The following is an 11,077-nucleotide window of genomic DNA, read 5'->3' as shown; positions in this document are numbered from 1 at the left end:
GACCAACTGTATAACAGTCTGGTACGGGAACTGCTCTGCCTCGGACCGGAAGGCGTTGCAGAGGGTCGTGAAAACTGCCCAGCGCATCGCCGGAGCACCACTTCCTGCCATAAAAGACATGTACAGGAAGCGGTGTCTGAAAAGGGCTGGGAAAATCATCAAAGACCCCAGTCACCCATCACATGGACTCTTCACCCTCCTGCCCTCTGGGAGGCGCCACAGGAGCCTCCGGACTAAGACCACCAGGTACCGGAACAGCTTCTTCCCCACAGCTGTCAGACTCCTGAACTCTGCCTCCTGACATCTGACCCACGTTAAACTCATGGACTGAACATACACACACCCACAATGGACAACTGTACCCTCAAACACACAATAATAACATGGACTGAACCACCACTCACAACCACTAGCACTTTATATAGCCTCTGTAGAAACTATCTACACCCTCACTTATCTTAACTGCACTACTGTATAGCTCTGTGTAAATAATCATTCTGTACATTCGATAATCTTTAATCCTACAACTGTTTACAACTTGCATAGTTCCCATTTCTGTATAGCTGTATATCTCAGATTCTGTAAAGTTATTTATTTCATATTCTGTATAGTTTTTCATATTTATATCCTGTACATAGCTTGTACTCACTACAGCCTGTACATACTTATAGTTATAGAATATTCACAACATACTTCATACCGTGTACATTATAACATACCATAATAGACCCATTTCTGTAATATACTCACATATCTATATTATTGCTAATATACATTGTAATATATCTATATCACTAAAGCACTTCTGGATGGATGCAAACTGCATTTCGTTGCCCTGTACCTGTGCATGTGCAATGACAATAAAGTTGAATTCTATTCTAAAGCTGCTGGTCATGATGTCGGTTTGGATATGTGGTGAGAGGGAAACATGAGGATGAAACCAGGAGATGTCCTTACTGAATCATCAGAGCTGAACAGGTGATGGAGAAACAGGTTTACATTTTAGGTGACATGAATGAGTTGACGGGAAGAAATTAACTGTTTCTGAGAGACAAATAACACTAGGATCCATACTTTTCTTTCTTATTCGCATTTAAAATGTCTAGCTTTTAATAAATATTTATCAGAATCTTACAACCAAGTTTTCATCTGATGTAAAATGGATAGAAATACATTACTGTATTCAGTAAATATTAAGTCTAGTAAATACCCTAGTAAGTTATAGTATTCTTTCCTTTGGGAAGGTACCATCTGTGCAGTCTGCAATTCTGTTGAATAAAGATGTTGAATCTATTTGATTACAGGAGAAAAATAATAGATTTCTGTGCATTTGTTTGATACGTGCATTAAATTAAAATCAGTTTTGTCAATTAAGCATCTTGAAACAGAGGGTGGGGGAGTGGTTCCCTATTTTATTTCTTTTCTTTTGTTGCTGGGACAACCCTATTAGTTAGGTATATGTAATTATAAATTAGGTTGATTTATATTTTTGCTACAGACCGTTTAGAATACCAGAATAGGGAGGGTGGTGTAGGTTTAAGTTTATTATAAAGGCTTTATGGCTTTTCCTATAATACCATGGTGGGCCGGTCACTAGTCAAAATGCCCGGGCTGATTTTTGTCCCAGTCCAGCCCTGCTGATCACATATCACAATGTGTGCTATTTCAGCCAACAGTGCACCTATATCTTCTCTGAAAGTCAACTAAATGAAAAGCGTAATATCTAATTTCATAAGAATGGTTCAGTGTTATAGCCTCTTACTTCTGTAGAAGACAATAAATTAAGACCCTTTCCAGGAGCTGAAAAGTGCTATATGTGAAATGTTGTAAGAAGGCACAAAATATCTGGGAATCCTCAAAAGTTACAAAGGAATTAAACCAGAAAAAATGTATCAAAACCTGCATGGAGCAAGAGGATTTACTTCTCAAGTTAGCATCAGCAGAATAAATTTAGACTTAAAACATCTGATTTGTATGTTTTTACTAAAGCTTCATCAGAGGTTTAAAAGATACAGACGATACTCTCGAGACTGGATTAAGGACAGGAATGAAGAAAGTGTTCTTTTATTTCACTCCTCCTGAGTACAGACACTCTTTCTTCTCCTGACAGCCAGATTCAGGGTGCCTGCCTGCCCCTTTTGATCTCTATCAGTAACTGAGGAAGCCGGCTCTGAGCTGCGAGCCCCGGATTGAAAATAAAACCCTTCTGAGTCCCGCTGTTGCAGCTCTTGCATATCAAAGTGGAAACCAAACATCAAACCACAGCTGATTTCCTGGCTTTTAACAGTGTGCGCTACAATTCTGCTGATGATTCTTTCATATCATTCTGCTACCAGTCCAACACTGGTGTCATCATGCATTTAATTACACAGCAGAGAACCCAGCCTTCTAAAACCCACTCCTCTGACTGTTGGTTGGGAAAAAATGTGTTGTTGTTTCAGCTTAATTGTGAAACAGCACAATGATAATCTCCTAGTCTCATTATCCAGATGAGAAGGAGCTCTTTGTCTGAGTCCTACAGCATTAGTGCAAAACAGTTATTCCTGTCCATTAATTAAAAAGCTTTTTAATTAACTTTACTGTTAGCAGACTGCTTTTTAGCTATTTGTGATGCATAATCGTACATTACAGTTGGGAAAGGCAACTCGTAAAACATTTAGTCCAACATATTACAAAAACTGAATTATAGCTCCACTTTCTTAGCTTACAGTAGGGCCGTGCGGTCTTCTCCTGCTGTAGTTCATATGCTTCACGGTTTAATGTGCTGTGCCTTCAGAGAGGCTCTTGTGCATGCGTGGGTTGTAAAATCATGTATATCACCTTTCTTCTACATTCTGAATCTCGGTTTGAAGTTTAGCACGTTGTTTTGACCATGTCTACGTACCTAAATGGGTTGAATTACATTCAGGTATGACACTAGTGTTTAAAGAGGTGTACCTAATGAAGTGGTAGGTGAGTGTATACTGACACGAGGGGCATTTTCTTGTCCGTTTCATTTCTGACATTGGCGTCTTGAAACTATGATTAAAATTATTGTTGGAAGACATTTTTGAGCAGATAAAAAGCAAGTCCGTGGTGACAGGCTGATGTGAGATCAGTAAGGTGGAAGCAGGAGAACAGGAGCAGAAGGATACTGAAATCATCACAGGGGAATATTTTAACATGCGAAATATTTTTGGGAGCAGGATTTTGTAGAAGAGCTAAAAAGGAGAGACATTTTTCTTATCCTTGTTATGTTTTACATCTCTGGGCTTCCACAGATCCAGCTGCAAGTGCTTTATGCTGTTTACTCAAAGGAAGTGCGCTGAGTAAACAAAGAAATGGCAAGATAACATTATGTAATATCGGTGTTCAGTCGGCCCGGACTTAACAAGTAAAGATGAGGGATTTTCTGGTTGGGGAGGGGGAGGCAGTTTAACATTTTATCTTTACATTTGATTATTTCATCAAATTCTTCAGTGGCACTTTCTCACTTATCCGCCCGACTCAGCCGCATCAGATAGATAACTCAGCTGAAGGGTTGTTTTTTTTTTAATATTGCATTAAATGGGTGACCTGAAAAGAAAAGGCAAGACCATGTCGCTTTCTTCCATCATCTCAGGAATCTTTTCTGATGATTATGTCATTGTAGGTGTGGAAATGGTTAATAACTGAGTTGAACCCATTTAAAAAAACAAAACAAAACAAAAAAATCCCAAAGGTCATTAGGAGCAGTTATTGTTTTTTAGACTAATGGGTGTGGAGGTGTGAAAAAGGCTGGGGACCACTGGATTAAGAGACAATAGACTACTTAAAGACACACAGGAAACCAGTGGGTCATATAATGTCCCTGCAGACTAATTGTGATTAAGTTAGTTTAGGGTCTACTTGACATTCATGCACAATCTGCAGCTATTGTTTGTTTCTTTGTGGTACTTCAAATCAGAATAACTATGGTCTGGTTTGGTTTGATTGGAGATTGCAGAACGACAGGTGACTTCTTTCCAATGCCAGTTTTTTAATGGATTTAAGGGGGGGGAAGAAGAAGAAAAAAAAAAAAAAGGACAAACGAAGCAAGTGACTTTTTATTATTTTTATTCACTGACTAAAAGAAGAGAAGCATTCATTCCACAATAATTCAAATCAACATTCGGCAGGTTGACCCCTCAATTGTATGCCATCTGTCATTTCAGAGGTTTTACGTGGAGGTTTATAACGCGTCCTCCCTTTTCTTCACCACAGAGTCATGGATCAACACTGTTCAATGATAAAATCTGTCCTCTTACTTCCAGAGGACTCTTCCCCTGCAGACTAATCCAAAAAACAAACAAACAGCTGGGACAATTTCAAATATCACTTTTGTGCCTTTTCTTGTGGACATTTAGGGTAAAACTCTGTTTTGCTTGGTCTTAAAAATCCACAAGCCATCCTTTTAATCACACCTTGGTCTGTTTGATATAGCTCAGGTGAGTTACAGAATTGACTCGCTTTTAAAGCTCTGTGCAGAACAGATTTGGAAGTTTTTTTTTCCTGAAATATGCTCTGTGGTACGTGAAGTCTATCCAGCTGTGTTCTGGGTTCAGTCTGGTTCCCTGCTTACAGAAAGGAGGTAATAACCCGGTGCTATGTGCTCACGTTAACCGACACAGTCACACAGGAACGTTACGCTCAGAATATTCAACATTAACGATGGTAAAACCATTTCTGCAAAAAACACAACAACAGAGCTTCTGATTTACAAAGTCTGCGTGATTTCAGAGTATACTTCATGTTCATAAATTGAACCCGGACATGTGTTGCATAAGAGTATACCACGGTAATGCATTGTTGATACCTATACAAATATGCACTGTGTGAGTTTAGATATCTATATAGTTTATATTTCTTCCTCTATGGTTTTTCTAAAGATGCAGCCGGGCGCGGTCAGCAATGCTTGTGCCCCCTTTCTGGCCACTAGTAAGACTGCTGTTATTGCAAACTGTCCTGATTTTAAACAAATGCACAACATTCGTACCACGATAAAACTGGGGCCATCTAGCCAGTCTCACAGAGACCAAGAGTGAGCCCGCCGTCACCGCTGCTGTCGCTGGGCTGGCTGACCAGAATCAAAAAGATCTTAAAACTAAATGATAAGATTTCAGAAATCATCATAAGGCCAAGTATTGTCATTGCAAGTTCTTATTAGTTTACATCTTCGTTTCTATTGTATGACAGTGAGAAAAACCAAATATAAAAATAGGAGGAAAAGAAAAAAGAAAAAGAGGATGAGTGTGGATTATATGCATTCCTCTTGCATAGTTGTATTGCTGGACTGGGCAGCAGGCCTGCCTGCCTGGCTAATTAGGAGGTTTGGCTCTCCAGACTTGACAAGAACGACTTTGTTTACCAGCCAGAAACATCACAGCCACAGTAGCTGAGATCTAAATGGAGATAGTTGGCCGACACTGAGCATGAATATCTATCAGGTCCCTGATACAGTCAGGCGCTGCGTGAATCTCGCCATGCATCAACGATACTGACAGAATTTGGCCAGGTTAATGCCATCAGTGCCATTTTGTCGTTTCGCCTCTACATCTACAGAGAAGCAAGTAAATGATAACACCATTACTATCGCACCCAGGCTGACATCATCGTCATCATCATCATCAGCTGGCAGGAAAACTAAAAGCCGGAGTGTCCAAACTTCCTGTCAGTGCTAGTACATCTAGCCTCAAACACATGTACTTATCTCTGTTACAGGACTGATTTTATACCAGTGCAATGCACATCCAGTGTTTGTCTCCAAGTTACTGAAACACATCAGGAAGCTAATCAGATTTGTCACATTCCTGCATGCGGCCAGCCCTCTGTGAGCTCATTCAGTCCTGCATGTACTGGTAGTAGTCTGTGGTCAAAGCATTTAAATGAGAAAACAAACCTAAAAAGAAATACAACCTTGCTATGAGGAAACCCTGTCTCTTCATGTTAATCCACCAGAAACACTGAACCAGCCCTGAATGTCTTTTAGGGAAGGCTTCAGGCCCAGAACCATCTTACTACCTCTTCTTCTTAAACTATTTAAGTTTCATTTTCCAGAACATTCTGAGAGTCAACATCACAAACCCTCGAGTCGGCATCGAGTCTAAGCAACGATCAAAGTGGAAATGAAACTTGTGATGAGTGTCTGCCTGTGGCTCTGAGCCCGCGTTTAGGCGGATGCAGATTTGACACAGTCTGCTGCTTTGGTACTAAAATAACACACACACTCATGACCCTGTCCATGTCAAGGGAATTAGCAGTGGCTATCACAGAGGTTTCATACCCATCCCTCTGTATAACAGCCTTGATTGGACAGTATATTTACAGTTCTGCAAGCATGCCACCAAGGCCAACTTTCTCAGATAGAGTGCATTAGAGGCCAGCTCTGTGGGTTCATTTAGGGGCCATGTGAGCCCAGTTATCTTCAAGGATTTCTCTGAATGCACATAACAGCACAAGAAAAAAATTAAATAAAAAGAAGCTAAATAATAATTAAAAAAAAAGTTAAAGTATAAAATGGTCAAAAGGGCTGCGGCCACTTGAATGTGCAGTAAGTGCTGGTAATGGTCTCCTGAATAACTGACATCCCATCATCCCTCCAGAGCCTTCAAACCTGTCATTTTTAATGGCAGGACTCATTAAAAATAAGGCTCTGCTAGCTTTGTGTCAGTCAAACAAACTCTGTCTGCATATGTTATAAAAGTCAGCCCAGCACAGGCTCCCGTGCATCCAAAGTGAACATGCATCTGTGTCCTTAACATGCAGTCCTGTTTTTCACCTGCCAGACTGACTCAACATGTGAAACCACCTGATTCCACAGCCCTCTTTTTTTAGCACTGTGATAGTCAAGTTGCTTTTGTCACACCCCCCCCTCTGTCCTTTGTGACTTTGTGTACCGGACACAATATAGCCTCAGAATGCTGAAGCATGGCATCGCAGAAACACACATTAGAAACTCAATTTACCTCCTGAAATGAACAACACCCTTCATAACCATTTCTAAGTGTTATCACACCTCCACTCTGCTCAGACCAGCTGCTAATCTGGTGTGACTCGTCAGTTCTAGATGCATCTCTGATCTCTTCACACATAGACCATTCAAAGTAAAAAATATATAGTTTCTGTAGATAATCTTCTTGCAGACCTTGCAGCAGTAAACTGTTTGCATGTCAGACGGCCTGAGCGACGCCTGTGTGGAATGTCCCGTTCCTAGAAGATCTCTAGCAGCAAATCACTTTATAGCTCAGGACTAAACACTTCCCCTCAAACTCGACCTTGGGTACAGGCTTACTGGCCAAACACCACATCACATGAGACACATGGGCCTTTGTCCTCACTCTGCCATTTTTCAGGGTGCAACTCCTCCTGGAAGCATCTGCGAGAGTGTTTAGTCCCTGACTTTACTGAGATTGAACCTTCTTAGTTTTACATTCATTTGTTCCTCACAGTGAAACAGACGATGGACAGGGAAGAGAAAGGAGGAGGAAAACTCCAGATCACTCTGCTTAAGCCTCTGTAGGAGTGTCCTGCACTGGACTGGACTTTAAGCAACATGCACTGTAGACCCTGAGTGCCGTTTAGAGGTAACACTGTACAAGATGTGCAGCAATGCTGATCCAATAATGCCTTAAAACCCATATTCTTGTGTTTCTAAACACAGGGCACAGTCAATGACCAGACGGGAAGCCTTTTGCTCTCAGGTCTGGATTCACTCCAACCACATGGCGAGACTGTTGACATTTTATCACATCCAGTATGGTCCAAAGTGTAAGAAGGGCAGAGTTTGACACCAAACAGACTATTAATAGTCAGTGGAATAAACATAGGAGAAAAAAGGAGTGGAGAAATATCAGAAAAGTAGGAGCTTTAAAGGAGAAAACAATACTGGACCAGCCTCCAGTCAGTGTGTGTCTTTGTGGGCACTTCAGATAGACTTGTGTCTGGGTTAAGTTTGTTCCTCTGTGGTCTTTGGCAGCTAAGAACACATCAAGGGTGGAGAACAGATCCAGTGACTCCTAAGATTCTTTCAGCTTCAGGCCTGAGGTTTCCATCGTCCTCCTCCTTTTCCAAAAACCGATTGAACCCTGAGAACGAATGATTTCTGTTCCTGTTTCCCGCTGCAGAAGAAGTGATAAGACTACACTGGTGAACACGAGCAAGCCTCGCCCTCTCCCCTACAAATACAAATACACACAGGCATGCATACATCGCATGGGACTGCACAGCCAAAAACATCTTATTTATATATTTCTACTGCATACAAGTGAAAAGCTGAGCAGAAAAATGTAGGCAGGATCCGAGAGGAATCAAAACACGATGGCTGCTAAAGCCTTCATCACTGCAGCTTTTAACCCTTAAAAACTGAACTAATAATAACAACACCTAACAAAGCCAATATTTTTCTGACAGGCAAGGTTTGAAAAGCAGTGAGACTTCAGAGGCTTTCAGGCACAAGATGGCTCAATATTTAGCTATTGGCCACAATGCTGGACTGGTTGCACTTCTGTTTGACCTCTTGTCTCCTTGGAAGGATAAACCAGGATTTCTCTAAACGTGCCTTCACTAAAATAGAGTTTTTTCCATTTCTAGTTTTGTGGCGCAAGTATTTCAGCAAGCTAACAAATCTGAACTGTAATTCTGATTATCTGAGCTTAATCTCTGGTAAAAACACCATTCCTTCCTTTAATTTTGGCAGATAAACAGCCAAATCTAAGTTCTAGCATGAAGCCAATAAAATCTAGAGACTTGTGAAGACAGGAAAGTGCTGATGAAACGAGAGTGGAACAGCTTCTTAAAAAAAATAAATCTACTTGCTTATTTGAGGTGACCAGTTACTTTGACATTACATTCTACTAAACACTGCCGTCATTTTTACACCTCTTACCTGTCTGACATCTACGAACAATACGAAGCTCTAACAGCTCTAACATCTCTCACATAAAAGAGCTTTTAAAAAGAAGAAAGAAGGAGGAGGAGCGTGGAAAAAGATGACATTAAAAAACCAACACGTTTTGGTCTGAATGTGTGATGTTGGTACGTTTCCCCTCTGAGTGTACAGAGCTATTTACAGCCACAAACAGCCTTTAAAAGAAACTCTTGGTACCAAAGTGCATTTATCCTGAGATATGAACCAAGGACTATAGAGATTATCATGGCTAAACCACCAAGGTCCCCTTAAACAGACAAGCAAACATTTGGTATCCGGGGCCAGTCGCTGCGATTAATTCATTCTGAAACTAACAAAGTGCTGGCACACTGGTTCCATATCAGTCCATGGGGAAGAGAATAAAATCACTAAGGTCAACACTGTAAACTATAGACCCTGATATGGACCTTTACAGTGTGCAGTGCCATTGTCCTCGATCTTTGCAAATCCATGCCTGAGCTGAAGCCATTTGGGTGGGCAGCTTTTCTGACAGTGGCTCGTTTAAATTTGGGTCTAAAGTCTAACCCAACTTCCATTTTTCCTGTTAAAACCTCAACTCAGCTCAGAAAACTCCAATAGGACCTCATAGCCACTGAGCAGTCACAGCACTGTAGGATCACACTGCTATACTGAGCCCAGTAATCAACTGATGGTGCTCAGGTCTATCTGGAGTCATTTGGTCTATGATGCCTCGCTTTAGCTGTTAACATTCATTTCATGTATTAAAGTGATCGCATTCACTTGAAAGCAGACAAGTAAAGACACTGACTTAATCAAAGTCATGCAATTGTGAATGAATGAGGACAAGCTCAGCCAGACCCACAGTGCCAAAGCATTTCACCTCAGATAACCGACCATCAGTTCAAACATTAATTGGGCCCAGCAGGTCCCCCATTGACAGCATAGATTCATTTGAACCACCCCACAGCCTCTCAGTCCCTCACATCTACTGAAGATATAAGACACGTGCAGCAAGCAGCATGGTTGTGCCATTCTTTAGTCTTTATCAACCATAATCTTTGAAAACAAATGTATGATTAGGTTTGCTGACCCCTCCGACTGAGGGTCTATCGGATGGCAAGATAAACAACAACATCAATAACAACTGTAGCCAGAAAACAAGGGGCTGTTTCAAAAGGCAACTGTGACTCAAGAGAAAATAATCCAAAGAAAATAAAATAAAAACAAAACTTCTACTCACATTAACTGATTGTTTCACACAAGCTACACAACATTGCCACCACTGCTGGTCTTAGAGACATTAAAAGCCTACCTGAGACTGACAGAAGCAGCTTTCGTCACATGACCCGAAACCTTACTGTGCTGCTGCATTGGAGGAGGAAGAGGAAGAAGGGGGGGAAAAAAAAACAAAACAAAACAAAAAAAACAAAAGGAGCAGTCTTGGCTGTCAGTGAAACCTACAATGTTAAAACTCAGCTATTCAGCAAGAGTAAGCCTTCAATGGCTGGCCAACAGCGTCAGAAATGAATTAAGTTACATTCAATGCACCCATTCCTCCCTCCTTGCTCTCAATCATGATTTGTTCCCCCTCAAAAAGAAAGAAGAGCTCTTTCTACCAACAGTACTGCTGCCATGACCTGTGTGATAGCTGCTCCTGCAGAATACTGCTGCTGTTCTAATATGGCCTCACCAAGAGTTTGGAAGCTGTTACAAAAGAGATTACTTAAATCACAAATATACATATGGCATTAAGGAACAAAACCCTGTTTTCTCTTAAAAAAAAAAAAAAAAATATGAAGGACTACTTGAAGATGTTTTTGACCTCAGAGCCCTCCAGCGTCATGATTTTTGACTTTGTGTCATTGATCCCTTCTGCGTTCTTACAAACAACTGGAAGGCTCTGAAATCAGAAAGGCAGAGATATTCATCCTGAAAGTAGAAAAAGAGTTTCTAGTTGTCGTTTTGTGATGAGCTGAATTTTGTAGTTTGGCCCTGAAAGCGAGTCAGAATACGGGGCTTCCCCATTTAGCTAACGCTGAGGTTTCCCTAGAAAGTCAACAAGTGAGCAGGGTGCAAAGTGTGTTGGCAACAAGCATGTAACAATATTCTCCTCAACACCATCGGTAAGGATCTCAAAACCCCTAAACTATTTTGGCTTTGAGTCGCGCGCCCCCCCCCCTCAATAATTATCAG

Source organism: Copadichromis virginalis, linkage group LG19 (assembly GCF_057382275.1).
Source record: "Copadichromis virginalis isolate Kocher_CV1m ecotype Utaka linkage group LG19, C_Virginalis_male_GT1.1, whole genome shotgun sequence".
NCBI classification, from domain to species: domain Eukaryota; kingdom Metazoa; phylum Chordata; class Actinopteri; order Cichliformes; family Cichlidae; genus Copadichromis; species Copadichromis virginalis.
This window is presented reverse-complemented; position numbering follows the sequence as displayed.